At 42.0% G+C, this 23,675-nt stretch overlaps 2 pseudogenes; one reads left to right on the top strand and one right to left on the bottom strand.

The window, feature by feature from the left end:
* Nucleotides 1-9,379: 9,379 nt before the first annotated feature.
* LOC129148715 (60S ribosomal protein L21-like) lies at nt 9,380-9,893 on the bottom strand (annotated as a pseudogene).
* An 11,068-nt stretch (nt 9,894-20,961) lies between these two features.
* LOC103305367 (spindle and kinetochore-associated protein 3-like) lies at nt 20,962-23,079 on the top strand (annotated as a pseudogene).
* Nucleotides 23,080-23,675: the final 596 nt, after the last annotated feature.

The raw sequence follows: 23,675 nt of genomic DNA, 5'->3' as shown, positions 1-23,675 counted from the left end.
TTATTCTCTTTATCATAATCCTTTGCTCATTTTTTTCGTACTACTTGGAACAGTCTAAACTTATTTTATTTCTTTGTTTACTTGTTAAACATCTGTGTCCATAGACTATACATTCTATTAGTCATAAAATGTATCTATCTGGTTCTTTGCTGCAATCCTATGGCCTAGCACTGGGCTTGGTACCTAGGAGGTATTTGATAAATTTTTGCTGAATCAACAAATAAATAATTTTTGACAGAACCTCTTGAAGCCTCTCTGCATTCATGATTGCTTTAAGGTGCCTCACTATCTCCATTTACTAACAGGAACATTTTTGTGTTTGCCAGGATTTTGTCTTCAGCCTCTTCTATTTTCCTACACAGCTCTCTAAAGATTAGAGACTCCTAAATCTAACTGTGTAGCCCAGACATTTCTTTTAGTGTTAGGCTATTACTATGAGTATTCTGGATACATTGTGGGTATCTTAAACACATGTTGTTAAAATCCAAACTGTTATTTTCTTCCTGAACTTCTTTTCTTCCTATATAATACAGTATATCAAGGTCAACATTAACACAATAGTGCAATCCACCAACCTAGTAGTCTAAGTCCTCACTGACTTCTGCCCCATTCATTCCAGATCTCATCAGGGAAGTCCAGCCATTGTTGGCCTAGACATGTCTCTCTGTCTGATTCCTCATCTCACCCTTGCTGCCTGTGCTTTTAGCTCATGTCACGCTCTGTCTCAGAGACCTCTTATCTCTTTATTGTCTGCAGGATAAATGCTATGATTATTCTTTAAAAATTAGCTGAAGTATTAAGTATGGAGCTTGTTAGTCATTGTCTTTTCTGGGATCCCACACCACACTGTGCACACGTATAATTGAGCATGTGAATTATTGTGATTTGTCCACTAAATTTTGGATTTTCAGAAGACAGAGTATTACTATTTCCACTATCTAGGAACGTGCTTTCTGTGTAGTTACAGTTGGTGTTCATTGAATGAATGATGATCAGAGAGCTCAGATGGGTAACGCAAGGTTTACACTTGGAAGGTCTGCACTTAGGTTCTCTGACTATTGTCTGTTGTAGTGTTGGCAAAGAAGGGTACTTTGAGGAGACTTTATGCCCTTTTATAATCTACATTTCTTCCCTCTAGTCCACCGATTTTCAACCAGTGTGCTGCAAGAATTTTTAAAATATGCAATGCCTATTTAGTTAGGGGCACTAACCTCTTTTCCCTTAGATTGTAAAAAAAAGAAAAAAAAAAAAAGAAAAGAAAATGACAGCAGCCAATACAACAGTAGCTGTCTGGTGTGAATGCCTTGTCTTGAACTATAAATATATAGGTCATATAATAGAGTTGCATCTTATTGGTCGCACTGCATAATAAGGTTGTGTCTGATTGGTTAATTCTCAGTAGCAGGGGGAAAAAAGTAGCAGAAATCCTTATATACAAGTATAGGCACCTGATTTTTTTAAAAAAAATCACTTTAGAGCAAAAAGTGTAGGTAATTGCAATTTTTGTTTTGTAAATCAATCAAATTTATATCTTTTTTTTTTTTTTGGTCAGATTGGCAAAAATATATTTTTTGGTGTGCCACAGAATTTTAGTAATTGGTTTGTGTGCCATGAGATGAAAAAGTTTGAAAATCACTTTTGTATCCTATAAGCCAATTCCAAATAAATTTGCAGTCTAAAGAAAAATAATGTTATGCAAACTTACACCAGGATGAGCCCCATCGTTCAACCAGTTTATTTAAGTCCATTCTGTAAAGTGACATTCTGTAGGTCCTTAGTTTGCATTATGTAGACTTACAGTTAATTTAAATATGCAGATTAGCACAATGCATTTAAGACTGATGGAAAATTGTCTGTGATATAGTAATTCATGCATTTTGGGGGATAGTCATGAGATATATTACTCTGACTTAAAAGACCAGGTTAATGAGATGAACTCTATCAGGTTTTTATCAAGTCTGAGATAATTTGTATCACTTGCATTTTCATATACCTTTCACGTGATTTAATAACTCATTAGTAACTCTAGCATAGATCAGTGGATTAAAATGGAAATAAACTATTTCAAAACACTAGGGAGTTTTTGTGTTAGATTGGTTATTAAATATTATAGGATACTAGTGACCCAGTGCATGAAATTCATGCACCATTAAAAGGGAATTAATTAGAAGAAATATTTTAATGTTGCTATTTGCCCTTTCTCAATAATAGAAGTGTCAGAGATGAAAGAAAATTAGTAAAATGTATATGAAAATCTTCCTCCTGTCAGAGTCTGGGGCATGCCACGGGAACCAGAGTCAGGTCCCTGCCGACTCACATGTGCCTCGAAATCGCGCGAGACCCAGACCCAGCCGGCCCCACCCCCATTAGGCTAGATCCAGACCCGGCCAGCCCCACCCCCATCAAGCCCCGCCGGTGGGGGGCGCGGCCTCAGGTCACCTGGCCTGGTGCTGGGGGGCGCGGCCTGGGTCCCATGGCCCAGGCCAGGGGGTGTGGCCTGAGGTCCCCTGTCAAGCCCCGCCAAGGCAGGGGCGCGGCCTCAGGTACCCTGGTCCAGCGCTGGGGCAGGGTGTGTGACCTGAGGTCCCTCAGCCTGGTGCCAGGGTGGGGGACGCAGCCTCAGGTCCCCTGACCCGGCCCAGTGCCATGCAGCCTCAGGTCCCTGCTGATTGCTCTTTAAGGCTCTTTACAGGAACTCGGCCTCTGCTCTGGGCGCAGCCATCTTGTTATGGCGTGATGGTCAATTTACATATTTCCTCTTTATTAGATAGGATTCTTGCAAATTGAGGGTTATCTCCCATGGGATTTTATAAATATTTGGTAAATATTTTCATAATCTAAAACAGGGTTAGCAAATTATGGCCAGTGGGCCAAACACAGTCTACTATCTGTTTTTTTTATTTTTAATAAATATATTTTTATTGATTTCAGAGAGAAAGGGAGAGGGAGAGAGAGAAACATCAATGATCAGCTGCCTCCTGCACACCCCCCAGTGGGGATCGAGCCTGCAACCCGGCATGTGCCCTTGACTAGAATCAAACCTAGGACCCTTCCGTCTGCAGGCCAATGCTCTATCTGCTGAGCCAAACCAGCTAGTGCTACCATCTGTTTTTGTATGGCTGCAAACTAAGAATAGTTTTTTTTTTTTTCCATTTTAGAGTGCTTGAAAAAAAATCAAAAGAAGAGTGACATTTTGTAACACATGAAAATTATATGAAACTCAAATTTCAGTGCCCATAAATAAAGTTTTATGGAGACACAGCCATGCTCATTTGTTTATGTTTTGTGTATGGCTGCTTTTGTGCTAAAACTGCAGTTGAGCAGTCGCAGTGGAGATTGTAATGGCTCACAAAGCCTGAACTATTTACTCTCTGGACTTTTACAGAAAATGTGTGCCTACCACTGGTCTAAAACTTAGCAGAGGCTGTCCGTATGCCTGCAGGTCCCACCTCTGTGGTGTCAAGATCTTGCCACTCTCTGAGGGCTTTCTCTGGCCTGAGCACCCTTGCCTATCAGAAGTGTCCACGAATCAACACCTTTGGGAGCAGCCCTTCACCAGTGACAGTGGATAAATACCCCAGCTCCCTCATTCCGCGTTTGGGCATATTCCTTACCAACTGTCACAATCCTCCTTGGGTATCAAGTCCGGTTGCCCACAGTGTTAACGGTCTTGATGAAACCCCCTTCACTGACTTTCCATTCCACCTACCACAGTGTTTCCTGAAATCTCCTCCCAAATCAACTAGAATTTTTGCACAAAGTATGCTTCTGTGGGAAATTCAAATGAAGACAAATGTGAATTATTCATGTATATATATTACTTAGGTGTCATTTTGATGTATAATCTACCCATGTATGATAAAAAATTTATAACTAAACATTTGGGTCATTTTTCTCTTACTACTAAAGGAAAGACAGATTTTATTAATTGATAGTTTTATTCCTCATGACATTTATCAGTGAAATTTATACTGAAAGATGCAGTTTGATAAGTTGCTCATATTTTTGAACATAAATGCTTATTTCAGGAGAGTGATTCTTGAAGTACTGAATTAATCTTTCATATTGCAAAAATGTTTCTTTTATCTTTTATAAAATTTATATTTTCTTTTATACTAATAAAACTTTTCTGCTACCTCTTCAGAAAACTTCTGCTTAAGTTTTATTTTGCATCAATAATAGATCGAAGCAACCTCAGTATAAGGAGTAGCCAAGATAATGTTTTCCTATATGGTAATTAGCTATAGGTTCAGAATGTTTAAGAAGAAATATTTTATAACTGTGGAAAATGTCTATAATTTTCTTTGTATATTTCTAGTATTTTTTCCCTAGTGGTTAGTTAAAATCAGTGAATAGTGTCAGACCTAAACCTCTGCCATTTGTCCTTTGTTCAAGATTCTATAGGAGTCTGTACTTTGAATAGATCTTTAATATTATTGCTTAAGTTATATCACATGTTTTTTTTATATGCCTGATGAACATAATACTAAAGTGTGACAGGGTTAGAATTGATATTTAAGAAATATAATTGAAAGAAAGTGGAGTAATAAAATATTTGGTTTGTTTTGATTACATGGATGTTTTATTTATCAAATAGACTGCCTCATAGTACTTTTATATTTCTCAGTTTTTATGCATGTGTGCACGTGTGTGTGTGCATGCATGGGAATTCATATATGGTTTAAAGATTTTGTAGACAAATGACTACATGAAAAAAGTTGAATTATTATGTTTAAAATACTACTGTTTGTGTAAAAAGGACACTCACATATATTTGTATGTGCCAAGGATGTATTTAGAACAATACACAGGAAGCTAGTAGCAGTACTTTTCTTTGAGAAGGGGAGTGGGAGACTAGGATCAGAAGTGAGAGGGAAATGTACTTTTCACTATATACTCTTTTGTACTGTTTCTGGGTTTTTTGGACCATTTATATGACTTACTAAAGAAAGTTAAAAATAAAGTAGAGGAAGAAGGAACTAAAAAAGGAAAGAAACTACTGGAATTAGAGGCACTCAGGTTTCGATACCCATTAAGCCACTTACTAGCAGTATGATTATAATCACATATGAAACTCGTGCACTGGAGGGGAGTCCCTCAGCCCGGTCTGTGCCCTCTCATAGTTGGGAGCCCTTGGGGGATGTCAGACTGACGGCTTAGCGCTGCCATGGAGGTGGGAAAGGCTGCCGCCATGGCCACTGCGCTCGCCAGCCGTGAGTCCGGCTCAGGGCTTCTGGCTGAGTGGTGCTCCCCCTGTGGGAGCACACTGATCACCAGGGGGCAGCTCCTGCATTGAGTGTCTGTCCCCTGGTGGTCAGTGCGCATCATAGCGACCAGTTGTTCTGCCGTTCGGTTGATTTGCATATTACCCTTTTATTATATAGGATTATTTAATCTTTCTGTGATCATTGATAAAGTGCAGATTATAATATTTATTTTATATGATCATAATAAAATACAATTATAATGCATGTATAAAAGCACTTAACATACTTCCTAGCACAAAGTAAAACTCCAAAAAGTGGTTATGTGACCATATACAATTATTAATATTTAAAGTAATCTTTTGCCCTGCTTCTACAGAAGGTAGGTTCTTTATTTATCCACTCAGTCAATTCATGTTTTTGAGCATTCTGTTATTAACAGGCACAATAATTGGCCTTGCAAGTCACATTGTATCACTTCTGTCCTACTCTGATGGTCAAAACAGTCACAAGATTCAAGGGGTTGGGATGTAGACTCTACCTCTCAATCTGAGGAGTATAAAGAATTGGCAGCCCAGCCAGCGTGGCTCAGCGGTTGAATATCAACCTATGAACCAAGAGGTTATGGTTCGATTCCCAGTCAGGGCACATGCCCAGGTTGCGGACTTGACCCGGGTGTGGGGCGTGCAGGAGGCAGCTGACCAATGATTCTCTCTCATCATTGATGTTTTTATCTCTCCCTCTCCCTTCCTCTCAGAAATCAATAAAAAAAAATTTTAAAAAGTCTTCATAGCCACATCCTTGAAATAATCTTTACCCTGAATCTTCTTACTTTGAGGACCTCTTGTCATCTGGAAAATCTGGGAATGACTTTGGTACCTTGTACAGCTTTTCCCTCTGAATTAAATCATAGCAAATATTCTTAAACTAGAGGCCCGGTGCACGAAATTCGTGCACGGAGGGGGGTTGTCCCTCAGCCCAGCCTGTACCCTCTCCAATCTGGGACCCCTCAAGGGATGTCCGATCCCTGGGATCGGGCCCTAAACGGGCAGTCGGATATCCCTCTCACAATCCAGGACTGCTGGCTCCCAACTGCTTGCCTGCTTGCCTTCCTGATTGCCCCTTAACCGCTTCTGCCTGCCATCCTGATCACCCCCTAACCACTCTGCTGCCAGCCTGTTTGCCCCCAACTTCCCTCCTCTGCCGGCCTGGTTACCCCTAACTGCCCTCTCCTGCAGGTATTCCAATTTGCTGAGAGTTTTTATCAAGAAAGGATGTTGGATTTTGTCAAGTGCTTTTTCTGCATCAATTGATATGGTTATGTGTGATTTTTGTCTCTCAATTTGTTTATGTGATGTATCACGTTTATTGATTTGCAGATATTGTACCATCCTTTCATCCCCAGAATAAATCCCACTTGGTCATAGTGTATGATCTTTCTAATGTAATTATGGATCCAATTTGCTAGGATTTTGTTGCAGATTTTAGCATCTATGTTCACAGAGATATTGGCCTGAAATTTTCTTTCTTTGTAGTGTCTTTATCTGGTTTGGGGGTTAGGGTAATGCTAGCTTCATAGAAAGAGCTTAGAAGTATTCCTTCCTCTTGAATTTTTTTGAATAGTCTGAGGAGGATAGATGTTAGTTCTTCTTTGAATGTTTGGAAAAACTCCCCTGTGAAGCCATCTGGTCCAGAGCTTTTGTTTGCTGGAAGTTTTTTGATGACTGCTTCAACTTCCTCCATAGTTATAGGCCTATTCAGATTTTTTGATTCTTCCTGATTGAGTTTTGGAAGGTCATTTTTTCTAGGAATATGTCCATTTCTTCTAGGTTGACCCGTTTGTTGGCATAGAGTTGTTCATGGTATTTTTTTTTTTTTTTTACAATCCTTTGTATTTCTGTGGGGTGTGTTGTTACTTCACCTCTTTCATTTCCGATTTTGTTTATTTGGGTCCACTCTCTTTGCTTCTTGGTGAGCCTGGCTAGAAGTTCATCAATCTTGTTTATCCTTTCAAAGAACCAGCTCTTTTTTTTGTTTTTGTTTTTTTTACATTTTTTTATTGAGGTATTATATGTGTACATATCTTACCATTACCCCCCCCCCACACCACCCCCATACATGCCCTCACCCCCCAGAGTTTTGCGTCCATTGTTTATGCTTATATGCATGCATACAAGTCCTTTGTTTGATTTCATATCTCCCCCACCTCTCCCTAACTTTCCCCCTGTAATTTGAATGTCTGTTTGATGCTTTACTGTCTCTGTATCTATCTTTTTGTTCATCATTTTATAATGTTCTTTACTATCCATAAATGAGTGAGATCATGTGGTATTTTTCTTTCATTGACTGGCTTATTTCACTTAGCATAATGTTCTCCAATTCCATCCAGGTTGCTGCAAATGATGAGAATTCCTTCTTTTTTATGGCAGCATAGTATTCCATTGTGTAGATGTACCACAGTTTTCTGATCCAGTCATCTTCAAAGAACCAGCTCTTGGTTTTATTGATTTTTTTTTTGGTCTCTATGTCATTTATTTCCCCTCTGATCTTTATTATATCCTTACTTCTGTTCACTTGGGGCTTTTCTTATTGCTCTCTTTCTAATTCTTTAAGTTGTATAGTTAGGTAATTTATTACCAATTTTTCTTGTTTTTTTTTGAGGTAGGCCTGTAATGCTATGAACTTCCCTCTCAGGACAGCTTTCACTGTGTCCCATAGATTTTGAATTGTGTTTTCATTGTCATTTTTTTCCCAGGATGATTTCTATTTCTTCTTTGATCTCTTTGGTAACATAATCATCTACACTAATAAAAGAAAAATATGCAAATTGACCATGCCTATGTGACGCCCACCAGCCAATCAGGAGCTAATATGCAAATTAACCCAACAAAGATGGTGGGTTAATTTGCATACGCAGGCATGGAGTGAAGACTGAAGACTGAAGAGGCTTGGCTTCTCCGCTGCGGCCGGAGCGGAGAAGCCAAGCCTCACTGCGGCCAAAGCAGAGAAGCCTAGCCTTGAGGCTTGGCTTCTGCGCTGCTGCCGGAGTGAAGGCCTGGATCCCAGGTGCCGAAGGAAAACTGGTGCCAGCAGCCAGGGGAAGGAAGGCCTATTGCACAAATCTTCATGCAATGGGTCTCTAGTTGTTTAATAACATCCTATTTAGCCTCCAAGTGTTTGCATTTTTGTGATAGTTTTTATTGTAGTTTGTTTCCAATATTATGCCATTGTGATCTGAGAAGATGCTTGATAGGATTTCAATCTTCTTGAATTTGAGATTTTCCCTGTGTCCCAAAATGTGGTCTATCTTTGAAAATGTCCCATGTGCACTGGGGAAGAATGTATATTCTGTAGCTTTGGGGTGAAATGTTCTGAAGATGTTGATTAAGTCCATCTGATCTAGTGAGTCATTTAGGATTGCTGTTTCTTTGCTGATTTTTTTGTCTGGAGGATTTATCCAGTGGTGTCAATGGGGTATTACAGTCCCCTACTGTGATTGTATTGTTGTCAATCTCTTCCTTCACATCTTCCAGAAGTTTTTTTTTTTATGTATTTGAGTGCTCCTGCATTGGATGCATATATGTTTACCTCTTGTTGTATTGATTCCTTTAGTATTATGAAGTGGCCTTCCTTATCTCTTGTTATGGCCTTCACTTTGAGGTCTATTTTGTCAGATATAAGTATTGCTACCCCAGCTTTTTTTTTCATTTCCATTTGCCTGAAAAATATTTTTCCATCCCTTCCTTTCAGTCTGTGTGAGTCCCTTGTTCTGAGGTGGGTCTCTTGTAGACAGCATATATATGGGTCATGTTTTCTTATCCATTCAGTCACTCGATGTCTTTTGATTGGATCATTTAGTCCATTTACGTTTGATGTTATTATTGATAGGTATCTGTTTGTAGCCATTTTTATTCTTTATGCCTGTGTTCCTTCTTTCCTTTGTTGTTCTTCTTTTTACAACAGTCCCTTTAGCATTTCTTGAATTGATGGCTTAGTAGTGATAAACTCTCTTAGCCTTTTTTTGTCTGCAAATCTCCTGATTTCTCTTTCAATTTTGAATGATAACCTTGATGGATAGAGTATTGGATTCAGTCCCTTGCTTTCCATCACTTTTATTTATTTATTTATTTATTTATTATTATTATTATTATTATTATTATTATTTTTGTCAGCACAGAAGTCTTTTTTATTTTTTCCCACTTATCATGCCATGAATTCATAGGCAATGGGTTTCATCAGCTCAGGCTCCTTTCCATTGGTTTTCACAAAGCGTGCTTCTCTGGGTGGAGCAGGCTGACACTTCACTTGAATCCAGGTACCTTTCTCTTTGGCTTCCTTCTTTTTTTGATCATTTTCCTTCACATGTTTCAGGAAGCTATCTCAGCTCTTAGAGTGCTTAATATGCTCAATACGTACATCAATTCTCTTGGCAAGAATCTTGCCCTTAAGTTGCTTGTTCACAATAATGCCCACTGCATGCTGGGTGACATTGTAGACTCTTCCAGTTTTGCCATGGTAACATTTGTGGGGCATTCCTTTTTGAACAGTGCCCATTCCCTTGATGTCCACAATATCACCTTTCTTGTAGATTCGCATGTATGTGGCCAAAGGAACAACTCCATGTTTTCTAAAAGGCCTAGAGAACATATAGTGGGTGCCTCTGCTCTCTCCCTTTGTGTTAGTCATTTTGGTGAATTACTGGAAGATGGCGGTTCAGGCCGAAAGGTTGCATCACTTTTATACTTCATTCCGTTCCCTTCTGGCCTGATGTGTTACTGTTGAGAAATCAGTTGATAGTCTAATGGGAGATATTTTGTAGGTAACTCTCTCACTTGCAGCCTTTAAGGTTCTCTGTTTGTTGTTAACATTTGCCATTGTAATTACAACGTGTCTTGGTGTGGGTCTTTTTGGATCCTTCTTGTTTGTGTCTCTGTGTGTGTGTGTGTGACTTTTTTCTTCCCCAAATAGGGAAGTTTTCTGTCATTATTTCTTCAAATAGGTTCTCTAATCCTTGCTCCTCTTCTTGTCCTTCTGGCACCCCTATTATATGTATATTACTTCATTCCATGTTGTCCCAAAGCTCCCTTAGGCTCTCCTCCTGCTTTCTAATATTTTTTCTCCAATTGCTCTTCAGATTGGATGTGTTTTTTGCCCCATCCTCTAACTCACTAATTCGGTCCTCCACTTCTTCTAGTCTACTGTTGAAACCTTCAGATGTGTTTTTTTATTATAGTTATATCATTTTTTATTTCCTCTTGATTCTTACATAAGTTGTTGATTTTCTCATCCATCTGGTTTATGAACTGTATGACCCTTACTCTAAATTCTTTTTCTGACATATTGCATGCCTCCATTTAATTTAGTTCCTTTTCTAGCATTCCCCCCTTTTCTTTCCTTGGGGGCATTGTTTCTTTGTCTCCCCATTTTTTTGCTGTCTCTTTCTGGCCCTGGGCACCCTGCTTGGGGTTTGAGAGGTTGAAGACACTATCAGGGCAATGGGTCCGGAAATCGTTAGCCCAGAGACTGAGTCTGCCTTGAGTTTCATACCTTTATTGTCTCTGTTCTGTGTTGTATCTCCTTCTCCCACGGATCTGGTCCTTCACTTGTCTGCTTCAGATGCTCGGGGTGTTGGGAGCATGTGCACAGTTCCTCTGATGTGCGACTCCCTGTGAAGACCTGGAGCCCTCTGGCATGCAATTCGCTGTGCAGGCCTGGCCCCTGTGGCAGGGTGGAACCCTAGATCCCTCTGGCAGTGTACTTGTGGCACCATCCTGTGGTCCCTCTCTGGGCACTCTGGCTTGTTATGGGTCGTCCCAGCAGTGCTTTCCTATGGTCCGGAGTGAGTCATGTGTTGGGTTTCAGCGGGTATGGGTTGCTCTGGGTCGCACTGTCCCTGCTTTCTTCAAGCCCAGAATGAGATGTTACCCGGGTTGCTCCAGTTTGCCCCTCCTCAGAGTACAGAGGGGTTGAGTTGCCCTGGGTCGCTCAGTCCATGCTCCCCTGTTGCCTGGGGTGAGGTGCACGTTGGGTTGCTCCTGATGGCCCCAGCAGGACTGTCCTGGGGGCTGGGGTGGAGTGGGCATGGATTGCTCTGGCTTGCACAGTGAGAGCTCCCCTGTGGCCCGGTCTGGGGTGTGCTCTGGGTTGCTCTGGGTTTCCCCAAGAGCAGGTCCTGGTGGGGAGGGGTGTGGAGTGGGCACTGGGTAGCTCCGGGTCAGGCTAGCAGCATGGTTCTGGGGTCCAGGGCAGGGGTGGGGCACAGGGTTCCCCTGGCTGACACTCACTATGGGATCTTGGAGCCGGATCCTAGGATGCTGGGTCCCAGCAGCTGGTGAGGAGGCCTGGTGCAGGAGCTCACTCTGGTGGCATGGGCTACCTGCAGACATCTGGAAGCCTTCTGGCAGGTACTGCACCACTCACTGTCAGGTCACAGTGGTGGTTCCATGTGGGTTATGGCTGGCAAGTGGTGTTTTCTTGGAATCCTCTGTCCTTCCTTATTGAAAACTAGAGGCCTGGTGCACAAAATGCATGCACTGGGGGCGGGGGGAGGTCCCTCAGCCCAGATTGCTAGAGGGCACAGGCCAGGCTGAGAGACCCCACCAGTGCATGATTGGGGTTGGGGAGGGATGTGGGAGGTTGGCCAGCCAGGGAAGGACTGTGGGAGGGCTCCAGGGTGTGTCTAGCCCATCTCGCTCAGTCCTGATCGGCTGGACCCCAGCAGCAAGCTAACCTACCAGTCGGAGCATCTACCCCCTGGTGGTCAGTGCATGTCATAGCGACTGGTTGACTGGTCGACTGTCTGCCCCTGGTGGTCAGTGCACATCATAGCGAGCGTTTGAGCAGCCTTAGCATATCATTAGCATATTACGCTTTGATTGGTTGAATGGATGACCGGATGACCAGATGACTGGACACTTAGCATATTAGGCTTTTATGATATAGGATTGTCTCCTCAGCTGTGTCTAATTTGTTAATTCAATGTGGATATTCTCCAATTTAGTTGCTTTTCTGGCCTGGCCCTAGGAGGAGGTGCACAGCACTGCTGCCTATTCGGCCACCATTTTCTCTATGCTGTGATTTTTTAAATCTAGCTTCTGTATTAGGCACTTTGGGAACATTATCAATTCTTTAGTAAACGGTTTAGTTAGACATTATATTTTATGAGAATGAAATAATGCAAATGGTAGGTCATCCCTTACCACCTGAAAATTAATGCATCCACAGCTGCTTGCATTATTGTGTGTAGCTTCGAATGTAGGATATTCTGGTTCAGTACATGCACTCCTTGTGAGCAATGTGTTTTTAAAATGGATTGTAGCTTGCATAGAAGGAATGCCTTCTTGTTTGGCAGCTGAGTATGAATTTACTTATTGAAAATACATACGATCTAATGTTTCATTGATTTTTCTGAATAACATGATAATTTGGTCAGCGCTGTCATCTAAAAAGGTCTGGAGGAAAGCCATATTACAAGAAGCAACATCTCAGGTTAGGAGGAAATTATTTTTTTAAAAATAAATCTTTATGGTTCAGATTATTACAGTTGTTCCTCTTTTTCCCCCCATAGCTCCCCTCCACCTGGTTCCAACCCTACCCTCTGCTCTTACCCCCCCTCACTGTCCTCATCCATAGGTGTACAATTTTTGTCCAGTCTCTTCCTGCACCACCCACGCCCCTTTCCCCCCAAGAATTGTCATTCCACTCCCTTTTTATGCCCCTGATTCTATCATATTCACCAGTTTATTCTGTTCGTCAGATTTTTTATTCACTTGATTTTTAGATTCACTTGTTGATAGATATGTATTTGTTGTTCATAATTTTTATCTTTACCTTTTTCTTCTTCTTCCTCTTCTTAAAGAATACCTTTCAGCATTTCATATAATATTGGTTTGGCGGTGATGAACTCCTTTAGCTTTTTCTTATCTGTGAAGCTCTTTATCTGACCTTCAATTTTGAATGATAGCTTTGCTGGGTAGAGTAATCTTGGTTGTAGGTTCTTGCTGTTTGTCACTTTGAATATTTCTTGCCACTCCCTTCTGGCCTGCATAGTTTCTTTTGAGAATTCAGCTGACAGTCGTATGGGTACTCCCTTGTAGGTAACTAACTGTTTTTCTCTTGCTGCTTTTAAAATTCTCTCTTTGTCTTTTGTCCTTGGCATTTTAATTATGATGTGTCTTGGTGTGGTCCTCTTTGGATTCCTGTTGTTCGGGGTTCTGTGTGCTTCCTGGACTTGTAAGTCTATTTCTTTCACCAGGTGGGGGAAGTTTTCTGTTATTATTTCTTCAAATAGGTTTTCAATATCTTGCTCTCTTCTTCTGGCACCCCCATAATTCGGATGTTGGTACACTTGAAGTAGTCCCAGAGGCTCCTTACACTATCTTCATATTTTTGGATTCTTTTTTCTTTTTGCTTTTCAGGTTGGGTGTTTTTTGCTTCTTCATATTTCAAATCATTGACTTGATTCTTGGGATCCTCTAGTCTGCTGTTGGATCTCTGTATATTATTTTTTATTTCAGGCAGTGTATGCTTAATTTCTAGTTGGTCCTTTTTCATATCCTTGAGGGTCTTTTGAGAAATCAGCTGACAGTCGTATGGGTACTCCCTTGTAGGTAACTAACTGTTTTTCTCTTGCTGCTTTTAAAATTCTCTCTTTGTCTTTTGTCCTTGGCATTTTAATTATGATGTGTCTTGGTGTGGTCCTCTTTGGATTCCTGTTGTTCGGGGTTCTGTGTGCTTCCTGGACTTGTAAGTCTATTTCTTTCACCAGGTGGGGGAAGTTTTCTGTTATTATTTCTTCAAATAGGTTTTCAATATCTTGCTCTCTTCTTCTGGCACCCCCATAATTCGGATGTTGGTACACTTGAAGTAGTCCCAGAGGCTCCTTACACTATCTTCATATTTTTGGATTCTTTTTTCTTTTTGCTTTTCAGGTTGGGTGTTTTTTGCTTCTTCATATTTCAAATCATTGACTTGATTCTTGGGATCCTCTAGTCTGCTGTTGGATCTCTGTATATTATTTTTTATTTCAGGCAGTGTATGCTTAATTTCTAGTTGGTCCTTTTTCATATCCTTGAGGGTCTCACTAAATTTATCAGCATTTTCTAGAAGATTCTTGAGTAACCTTATAACCGTGGTTTTGAACTCTATATCCTGTAGTTTGCTTTCCTCCATTTCTTTCATTTGTGACCTGTTTCTTTGTCCACATTTTGGCTGCTTCCCTGAGTTGATAGAGTGGCTTTGTGTGCTAGGTATCCTATAGGGCCCAGTGGCTCAGCCTCCCCAGTTACCTGAGGTGGACACTCTTGGTGCACCCTTTTGTGGGCTGTGTGCACAGTCTTGTTGTAGTTAAGCCTTGATTGTTGTTGGTATCACTGGGAGGAATTGACCTCCAGTCCAGTTGGCTGTGAGAATCAGCTGCGTCTACGATGGGAGAACTTCTGTGCTGGAGACACCCTTATGGGGCAAGACTTGCTTCAGTGGGGCTTTGGTGCTCGCTGAGTCTGCCCCCTGAGTGTGTCCCTTATGGATCTGAGGAGTTGTCATCTGGATGGTCCCACTCTGACCACTGGGTACACTGGCTCTTGGATCTCTAAGGAGGTGCTAATGTAGCCTCTGCCTGAGGCCACCCAGCAGGAGCTACAGAGAGATCTGTAGATTCCTCTTCTTTGTTTGGGTTTTGGAGGTGCCTAGATGAGGCCAAGCTGTGAAGCAGTGCATGCTGCTGTGGGGCCTTGGACCTTCTTTTGGATGTTCTGGGTCTCTCTGACCAAGCTGCAGTTTGTTAGGTAATTTTAGATTGCAAAAGGCCAGGCTATTCATATGCAAAAGCCTCTGTGCACAGCTTGGGTGGGGCGGGGTCTCAGGGAATCCACAGGGCAGAGCAAACAGCAATGGCTTCCCATCAGCCCTGCCCTAAGAGGCCCCTGAGTCTCAGTGTCCCATGGTAATTCCTTCAAGCACCTCTGAGAAAAAGCCGCCCTCGAGTTCCGCCCAATGTCAGACAGTCCAGTTTCTCCCTGTATGAGTCTCGGTCCCCAGAGTCTCACCTGGAACTGAAGTTCAGAGCAGTCAGGACCTTTGTGTTCCTCCCAATTGAGAAAGACAATCACGTCCTCAGTTACCAGCCCTCTCTGCACACGTGCCTCAGTACCTCTGCACTTTACTTCTGTAGTTCCTCTGCGTCTCAGTGTGCTATTCTCTTTCCTTCTAGTTGTAGAATTTCCACTCAACCAGCCTTCCTGTGGTTCTGGATGATGTCAGTTTTGTCTTTTAGTTGTAGTTTTGAAGTGGTTGTGTGAGGCAGCAATTTTAGGTGTTTACCTATGCCACCATCTTGGTTTCTCCGTGAGGAGGAAATTATTAGCAAACTCATGTGCTTTACTTCATTTAACATACAATTAAAAGTGGGTGTAGATTTGGCAGATACTCTAAATGCTTCAGTATCTTACGATTTGGTCACAGAGAAATGTTATAAAAAGAGAAAGGCTGCTGTTGTTAGTTCTATGTTTAACATGTGGTTTCACAACCAAAGGTACTGTCCTTATGTGGGAACTGCTTCCTGTAGTGGCAGCTGTATTTGAAGGTGCAAAACAGGAGCAAATTGTGATGTGAATGTATTCTGGGCACTGAAAGTATGTAGGCAGTGGAGAGAAACAAGGTGTGAAATGTACAAAACCAGAAACTAGTCATGGATGAAAGAAACTTCACGAGAGACTTTGTCAAATTAAAAAAAAAAATCCTAAAAATTTACTTGACATCATGTAGCAGGCATTGTGAAATTAAAGGGAACTTTTAGAATCTATCAGTAATAAGAAGCAAAAATCTGCCAACCATGTTAGAAGAAAAATTGAGTTGCTTTTCTATTCTCTCTTTAGAAGATAGGATCTAATTGTCATTGAAGAGGTGATCAAAGAGTATGCAGATAAAAAATGTAGAAAACAGTGTTTAAAAGTCTGTCAGATATGTCAGATTTAAAAAATGAGTAGTTCATTGTTATTTCTTTTCTCATTCTAAATGAATAATCACTTTTGTGACTATTTAAAAACATTTATAACTTCATGGAAATTATAACTTGCATCTGTTCCTGCCATTCTCATTGAAGCAATTCACCTTACTGCACAGCCTTCTCTTTCTCCCCTTCCAGATCATAACTTACTTCTTTCCATCTTGAAATCTGATTGTAGTGATGACTAGATCCCATAAGAACAACATGTCTGGGTCTATACTACTTACTGCTTGGGCTTCTCATCCCTGGCACAAGGACCCCTTACAATGTTAATGGCTATTCATGTGTTAATGTACCATGGCAGCTGTATGTGTTTTAGGAGAGTTGATATGGAGAGACCGGGCCTTACACTTCTCTTGTGGTTATTACTGTGGGAGTTTGGGGCAATGTTAACTATTTCATAAAGGAAAAAAGCACCAGGGAGACTTTGGGCACCTTGTAAGTCATAACCATTTTCTCTTCCTGTGCTTATTTTTATTTGGGGGCTAATTTGTTGAACTGGGATTGATTGATCTAGGACATTGAAATGAAAACATCCAGAAACTGAAAGAGAGGAAGGGGAGTGGAGAAAAGGGATATGATGCGTTCTTAGCACTCAGAATATGTAGGCAGTGAGAAAAACAGCAGAATGGGAGAAAGGGGAGGGAAGGGAAGGTGGGAAGACATGGAGAGGAGGGAAGGAGAGATTTTGATTTGTACATTTGTATTTGGGTGAAATACAGTAAGTAGGGATTAGCTCTGAGCTGGTAATGAGGACACCTATCAACTTCCTTAGGCAAAGGAGATGATGATAAGGCTTTCCTGATGATTCCATTAGTTAACCTTCAGGAAGTGATTTACTTCCCTGGAATGTCAAAGGTCATTCTTAATACTTACTAATTAAGGTATCACGCTGGCAGTTTCATGAATGATCCAGTCAGATTAGATCGTGGTTTATAAAGCTTTTGGAAACTCTTGCAGCAGTTCTTTGGGTAAAGAAAAGTAGAAACCTTAGGTAAAAATCTCTCAGGTATGAAAAAAGTTAATGAAATCTAATCGTATCTAATAAAAGAGTAATATGCAAATTGACCGTACAGCTGCTACACCCACAAGCCACGCCCACCAGCCAATCAGGAGTGAGTATGCAAATTAACCCAAACAAGATGGCTGTGGCCACGGAGAGAGCAGGAGGCTTGAGTTGCCCCCGGTTATGTAGGAAGCCAAGCTTTCCGCCTGCTCTGGGCTGCCTTGGCCTCTGCTCAAGGCTACAAAGTTTCAATTACAGAAGATAAATAAATCCCAACAAAAATGGTGGCAGCCACGGAGCTGGAGAGAGCAGGAGGCTTGAGTTGCCCCCGGCGATGGAGGAAGCCAAGCTTTCCGCCCACTCTGGCCTGCCTTGGCCTCTGCTCAAGGCTACAAAGTTTCAATTATAGAAGATAAATAAATCCCAACAAAAATGGCAGCAAGCCACAGAGCGAGCAGGAGGCTTGGCTCCGCTCAAGGCTACAAAGTTTCATTTATAGAAGATAAATAAATCCCAGATACCAGGGCTTCAGCTTGGGTTGCCGGGGGGCGTGGCCGGCCTGCAAATCACCACAGGCCCCTCACCCAGGTGTCCCACACCCCAAAGGAACCCCCACCTGATCCGGGACACCCTTCAGGGAAAACCAGCTGGCCCCCACCCATGCACCAGGCCTCTATCCTATCTAATCCTATCTAATAAAAGAATAATATGCAAATTGACTATCACTCCAACTCACAAGATGGCTGCCCCATGTGGTCAAAGACCCTGCCCCCATGTGGACACAAGATGGCCACTACAAGATGGCCAGCAGGGGAGGGCAGTTGGGAGGGACCAGGCCTGCAAGGGAGGGCAGTTGTGGGCGATCAGGTCAGCAGGGGAGGGCAGTTGGGAGGGACCAGGCCTGCAAGGGAGGGCAGTTGGGGGTGATCAAGCCTGCAGGGGAGGGCAGTTAGGGGTGACCAGACAGAAGAGGAGTGAAGTTGGGGGCAACCAGGCCTGCAGGGAAGGGCAGTTGGGGGGGACCCAGGCCTGCAGGGGAGAGCAGTTGGGGGGGACCAGGCCTGCAGGGGAGCGCAGTTAGGGGCAAATAGGCTGGCAGGGGAGCAGTTAGGCATCAATCAGGGTGGCAGGGGAGTGGTTAGGGAGTGATCAGGCTGGCAGGCAGAAGCAGTTAGGGGCAATCAGGAAGGCAGGCAGGCGAGCAGTTAGGAGCCAGCAGTCCTGGATTGTGAGAGGGATGTCCAACTGCCCGATTATCCCGATCCCGCTAGGACATCCCTTGAGGGGTCCCAGATTGGAGAGGGTGCAGGCTGGGACCCCTGAGGGACACTCCCCCCCCTCGTGCACGAATTTCGTGCACTGGGCCTCTAGTTTTTAATATTGAAGGAGGATGGAAAAGTAAATGAAAGCTATATGGATGTTTTAAAATTTAAGCAGAAAGTGAAATAAGCCAGTCAGAGAAAGATAAGTACCATATGATTTCATTCATGTGTAGAATCTAATGAACAAACTAAACTAACGAAGAAACTAGAAACAGACTCATAGATACAGAGAATAGACTGACAGCTGTCAGAGGGGAGGGGAGTTGTGGGGCTGGGTGAAAATGGTGAAGGATTAAGCAAAGAAAATAAACCTCATAGACATAGACAACCGTCTGGTGATTACCAGAGGGAAAGAGCAGGCGAGTAGAAGAGGGTAAAGAGGGGATAAATGGTGATGAGGTAGCTTCTCTCTTTAGAAACTTCTGGTTTTGGGTGTGAGTTCAGTAGGGCAAAGTTGTCATTGCAAAACTGCTGAACTCAATCACTTTCCAGCTCCTTGTTAACTGTGTGCCATAGTGCACTGCAGGTACAAACTTCAACCTGATTACTGAGCAAATTCTATACTTCCGCAATTTGAGTTTTCCATGTACTGTTTTCTCTTTCCTATGATTTTCTTAGTAACTGCTGTTTGATGTGTTGCAAAAGTTTATTTGTTAGCGTCTGTTCTTTGACCTTTTTTCATCTTTGAAATGATACTGTCATCTACCTACATTGGATAGGTGTGATGGAGAGTTTTGCTTTGCAGGGCATTTTCAGACTTTTTTTCTTAATGGGCCCAAGACTATATAATTAACTCATTTATTAAGAGACTATCATGGGAGAGACTCAACTGTACAAAACAATATGTGTATAACTGAGGCTTCAAGAAACAAAGACTGTCTCTAGTGAGCTTAGGCTGAAAAAGGGAATGGATTGATCCAGAAGCAGAGAAAGAAGTGAAAATTCAAGGCCTTGGGAGGGTCAACAACCAGGGTGGCCCCAGGAATCTCTATGCTGAGAGCTCATTGAGAATCTCTTTAGGGCAGTAGACTTGAAATGCCTTGACCCCACATTCCTTCCATCCTGTGTGATTCTACTGAGGGTTCAGATCCTAAGAGAAACAGACTGATTGCAAGTTTGGGCCAGAAGTCTCCCCTGCGCCAACTGTAGTGGGAAAGAATCTTGGGATGTCATAGTCTGGATCATGTTCACATTTGTTTGCGGACCCATCAAGACTCCATGGAATGAAAACCCTTAGAAAGAGCAGGATACTGTCGCCAAAAATAAAGCGATGGAAGGCAAAATAAATCATTACAAATCCACTGGGGCACACTACCAGTAAATCTCAAAAGAATCAGATAGTGGGGAAAAAAAATGATAGTGGGGTAAAATAATTTTTTTTACCCCACTATTTGTCCTAGATACCTGGAGCTGCCATAACAAAGTACCACAGACTGGGTGGCTTAAACAGCAGGCATTTGTTGTCCTCATGATTCTGGAGGCTGGAAGTCTGACCTAGTAAAGCCTCTCTAGAGCCCTGCTTTGCAGACGGCCATCTTCCTCTAATGTCTTCACATGGTCTTTCTTCTGAGTGTGTCAGCGTCCTAACCTTTGTATAAGGATACCAGTCATATTGGATTGTGGCTCACCCACATGACCTCCTTTTATCGTAATCACCAGCTTAAAGACCCTGTCTTCAAATACAGTAATATACAGAGAAGAGGTACTGGGGGTTAGGATTTTAAAATGTGAATTTTGGGGGGCACACAGTTCAGGTTATAATACCTAACTAGTAAGTTGTAGGTTAAATGACAATGCATTTAAGTGGCCAGCATAATAATCTTCAATCAGTGGTAGCTAAAATATTGTTACATAGTCCAGAACATTTGAGTTGACAACAAAATGTCAGTTTATTACACTGGGTACTCTGATACAGAAGGCTAAATCATGGCTCTGGCTTTTAGGAAGCTCAGTAATAAATATTTTGAATGAATCCTTTTAATACACACACATATAACACATATGTGTGCTGTATGTCTAGATATACTATGTAGCACTTTTAGACAACAGTATAGTGATTACCAGAGGGAAAGAGGGGTAAGGGAAAGTAGGATAGGGTAAAGGGGGGCAGTAAATGGTGATGGAAGGAGACTTGACTTGGGGTGGTAAACACACAATACAATACACAGATGATGCATTATAGAATTGTATACCTGAAACCTATATACTTTTATTAACCAATGTCACCCCAGTAAATTCAATAAAAAATAAAAAGAATGAAAATAATTGGATTCAAATGAGTGGCAAGTGCTGCGGTGCAGTGAGTTCACCATGGACCCGATCTGGAGCTTCTGTGTAATCTGTAGCGGTCACCCTGGACAGCGAGTGGGTGCAGCTGTGGTGGGTGCTAGAGGGGAAGGTAGCCATGGTTCACAGTTGCAGTAAATGTCTATTTTCCCCAAAAAACCATGTGGCCACCACAAACACCAGGACTCAGCACTGCTCTTTTTTTACTTCGAAGGTTATGCAATGAGTATTTTGCATGACTTTCATTCAGAAGTTCAGACTCTAAAGGATAATGTCAATATTCTTCTTGATAAAGCAAGTTTGGAAAGTCAAGAAAGCATTGGTTTCATAAAGGCAACAAAAGTACTGATGAAAAAAATTTAAGCGAATATCATGAAAATAAGAGTTTTCCAGAAGTATGGATATAATCCATGTACCAAAAAAAGTTCAGGGGGTGAGCAAGAAGTCATTGACTCTAAACCAGAGACTGCTAGGGATGAAAATCTTCAAAAGCCTGATGTGAAGGATGATGTCTAATCCTGTTGCTCCAAGCAGCTCTGTCTCTAAGAAGATTCCATGTAGTCTACAACTTTCAGATTTTGAACTTGAGCAGTACCTGATATCCCAAGTTCCACCAAACCCTCCACAGGCAGTAAACAACCCAAAGGAAGAGCCAAAAATGTTAACTCCATCTTCCAAACAATCGCTAGCTAAAGTACTCAAAACTCTAAAATGTGCACTAACTAGGGACGATTTTGAGTGTGTGATTCCTAAGTTAACACATTGGTATCTATGAATATACTACGTATCTGGATGAAGATTACACAATGGGACTTAAAAATGTGAAGAATAAAAGTGAAGAATCTGTAGAAACAGAAATAGTGTCCAGTGCCAAAACCGGTTTGGCTCAGTGGATAGAGCGTCGGCCTGCAGACTGAAGGGTCCCAGGTTCGATTCTGGTCAAGGGCATGTACCTTGGTTGCGGGCATATCCCCAGTAGGGGGTGTGCAGGAGGCAGCTGATCGATGTTTCTCTCTCATCTATGTTGCTAACTGTCTATCCCTCTCTCTTCCTATCTGTAAAAAATCAATAAAATATATAAAAGAAAACACAACACAACAGAAATAGTGTCCAGTGATAGTACCACTCCTGGCCTTAAGAACCAGCAACTGGAAATAAATGATGCTGGATATACCAAGTCTTCCTGGCACCTACATTCCATATTCCTTGCTTGAAAATTCCTCTTACAAAGAACCATACAGCTTTGGTATCCACAGATTATCCCTTACCAAAAGCAAATAGTTCATCAAATGATTTGGAAATGAAAGACTGCACATCATTAGTTTTAAATTCAGACAAAAGCTTTGAGAATTGTGTAGCTCTCTCTTCCTCTGTGATTTCTTAGGAGAATCTGCTCAGAACACCACCACCTCCCAAGGTAACTGACTTATTTTGTTTACACATTCCTCTGTGTCTTTCCCCATTTCTAAAAACCAACCCATATCTGAGATGAGCATGGACACTGATGTCATAATATGCTTTTTATTAAGTTTTGATTTAGTTTAACCTTAGTCTTGTTGACATGTAGCTCAGCTATTGTTTTTAAACATCATTACTGTTTCACTGATTTCAAATTTACCCTACTTAATTCGCCATGGATTAAGTAATACTAAGAAGCAGGATAAAAAAATTTTAAAACTTAAGTGTTAGTGTTTGCTATTAAAATAAAGCCACCTCCAGTCTTCTCTGAGCTGGGTAGTTCCTACTGTCTGTGAGAGCGGGCTTCTTCCTTAACCCTAACCCTGCCCTTCTCCTGTCTCCAGAGTCTCTTATCCCTTTTATTTCAACACTAGAGGCCTGATGGATGAAATTCATGCAAGGGGCTTGGCCCTAGCAGCCTCAGCCGGCCCTCACAGCCCCGGCTTTGTCAGAAGGTCATCTGGACGGTCATTCTGCTGTTCGGTCTAATTAGCATATTAGCTGTTTATTATATAGGATTGTTGTTTTTTTTTAAACACAGTTGTTTATAAACAACAGCTTAATTACAAATGACAGCTTAATTTAGGAAAAGAAAAACTTACAGGGCATGATACCTGCACTTTAGTAGGTCTCAGATGTTGGAATCAGGGACTCACCTGCTGTCAGGATGTGTGTTTTTCTTCTTTTTTACTTCAACTTTTTACTTGGTGTTAGTTTCATCCTCTCAACTCAGCTCTTTCCAGCACATGGCAGTTGACTTCTCCAGGTTCCCCTCCAGTGGCTGCCCAGAGACCCTGAGGCCTCACTCTCTCTGGAAGATTCTGATGACTCTTCCTGGGTCAGGTGCCTTCTTGGGACTGTCAGCTGTGATACAGGAACCTGGAGACGGAATGCATCTGGAGCTGTCTGATAACTTCACACTGCCCTGCCCACCACGCCAAAGACCCTTCCAATTTAAGTACAGCTGAACAGTAATTTTATCTAGTTAAGTTCATAAAAGTCCTTTGGCAAACGTTTCAGATTATGGCCAGTGGGAAAATAAGGACCTAGCATATTGTGAAGACCAGTTAAGAATTTGAGAAGGAACAGTTGACAAGTATATGAGAAGGTGCTTCACAGGCTTAGCCATGGAGAATTTGAGGCAGTAGAGTACCCTCTTCCATGACTGTGCCTTGAAAGTCAAATGTGAAGATGAGCCCTGGCCGGTTTGGCTCAGTGGTTGTTAGAGTGTTGGCCCTCGGACTGAAGGGTCTCGGGTCCAATTCCTGGTCAAGGGCACATACCTCAGTTGCAGGCTTGATTCCCCGGGCACAGTTGGAGTGTGTGCAGGAGGCAACCATTCAATATGTCTCTCTCACATTGATGGTTCTCTTTCTCTCTATCTCTCCCTCCTC

Source organism: Eptesicus fuscus, chromosome 4 (assembly GCF_027574615.1).
Source record: "Eptesicus fuscus isolate TK198812 chromosome 4, DD_ASM_mEF_20220401, whole genome shotgun sequence".
Lineage (NCBI taxonomy): Eukaryota > Metazoa > Chordata > Mammalia > Chiroptera > Vespertilionidae > Eptesicus > Eptesicus fuscus.
This window is presented reverse-complemented; position numbering and strand designations above follow the sequence as displayed.